Below are 1,735 nucleotides of genomic sequence, written 5' to 3'. Positions count from 1 at the left end.
ATTCTTGTTTCAAAGGTGGTTTGTTTCTTGTTTCAAGAAATTAAATTTCTTAAAACAAGAAAGGGTTTTTTAGAAAGGCACCTTTTAAACAAGAAAAACTCTTTCTTGTTTAAATTTCCTTTCAAGAAATTTTATTTCTTGATTTAAGAAATAATATTTCTTGAAAGTAAGTTTTATATTAACACTGAAACCCTAAAAATAAAATGTAACTTGGTTTTTTCTTTTGCATATTATATTTATTTACATTTAAAACATTTAACACTTAACATTTAAACATTTTTAAATAACACATTTTTGACTCAAGAAAACATTATTATTACCCAAGGTCTGTTGAACTTCATATGACCTAAGGTGATCCATTTTCTTCGCCTTTCCTCATCTATAAAAAAAGAGTTATTGGGATATCAATGAATTGTTTTTAGATAAACAACTTTTTTGAAATAATGTAATGTTAATAATAGCCAAAATACAAACACGTTGGACAGACGACCGAGAGAGAGAAGCAAGACAGGTAGAAAATGAAGGGTTGAAAATCGAATTTCAGAGAGAGAGAGGCACGGGAGAGACACGTACATACATACCTACATATATATTTACATACAGTCCTTTGCGCGAAGGGAGACCGAATGTAAGCAGGGCAGATCGTGTCAGTTTTAAGAAGGTGAAGAGAGAAACGTCGCGACGCGTAGGTCAAGCGAGCGAGAGAGAGGAGCAGAATATGAAAGGGTTGAAAATCGGGTTTCAGATCGGGTGAGCCGCGTACATGCATAGATATTTACATGCATACATAAGTATGTCAAACAAATACAACATATTTTTCTTACCTTAGAAGGTTTTAAAACAAAATTACAGCTTCGACAAACAAATTATTTGGCTGTTGCAACTGCAGGTATTTTCACTCTGAAAAATAAATAAAATGCGAGTAATAAGATAAAGTTATTATAGAACTGTACACCCACAAATTTATGTACAAATGTATGTATGTACGTAGCTTTTAGCTAAAAAACAATTCACCTAAATTGGTATACGCTTGGTAAAGAGATTTGAAATGTATCCTTTAATTACATACATACAATTGTACGCCCGCTATACAAAAAATTATATACATATTTACATACCTTTGAATATTCGGAAAAAGGCTTCACCTCTTATCCGCTTGAAAATCACGTCCATCACTCACGAATTTTTTTCACAACTGACGCTCGGGGGATCAGAGAAGTCGGTAGCCGGATAGTAGTCGGGCCCATGGTGGAACTATACAAGGTGATCTCGTCGCGAGAGCTGCCCTCTTTTGAGGACGTTATTTGTGTCAGTCTCTATCTAGCTATCTCATTCTATCGCCTAAGAGAGAAAGAGAGGTAAACATATTTAACGTCCTCAGCAGAGCTGACGAGATCACCTTGTATAGCTCCACCATGGTCGGGCCGAGTAGGCCCTTCGTCCCACTTCGTTTTTCTTGTCGTTAACATTCGGCAGCCGAAGGAAGTCAATGGCTACTTTCCTATATTCTAGGGTCATTTCATTCATATATTCAAAGGTGATTTTGTCCTTAAATACGTACAAAAATGTTTTGGCTGCGACGGCAAAACAAACATATGAGATTTTCATTTTTCTATTTTTAAGAAAAATTCTTTCTTGAATTTTTTCCATCAAGAAAGGTTTTCTGTATTCAAAGGACAATTTTCTAATAACAAGAAATTTTTTTTCTATTTTCAAAGGTAGGCCGATTCAATGG

General features: G+C 34.6%; 1 long non-coding RNA gene across 1 annotated transcript; it reads right to left on the bottom strand.

The window, feature by feature from the left end:
* Positions 1-220: 220 nt before the first annotated feature.
* On the bottom strand, positions 221-1,219 carry LOC138912666 (uncharacterized). The gene is made up of 3 exons (XR_011418228.1): positions 1,119-1,219; positions 825-900; positions 221-379 (listed from the first exon to the last, which is right to left on the bottom strand). It is a non-coding gene; the product is annotated as an uncharacterized lncRNA (long non-coding RNA).
* Between the last annotated feature and the right edge of the window lie 516 nt (positions 1,220-1,735).

The sequence above is a fragment of the Drosophila takahashii genome, chromosome 2R (genome assembly GCF_030179915.1).
Source record: "Drosophila takahashii strain IR98-3 E-12201 chromosome 2R, DtakHiC1v2, whole genome shotgun sequence".
Lineage (NCBI taxonomy): Eukaryota > Metazoa > Arthropoda > Insecta > Diptera > Drosophilidae > Drosophila > Drosophila takahashii.
The sequence above is the reverse complement of the archived record's forward strand: the minus strand, read 5'-3'. Positions and strand labels throughout refer to the sequence as shown.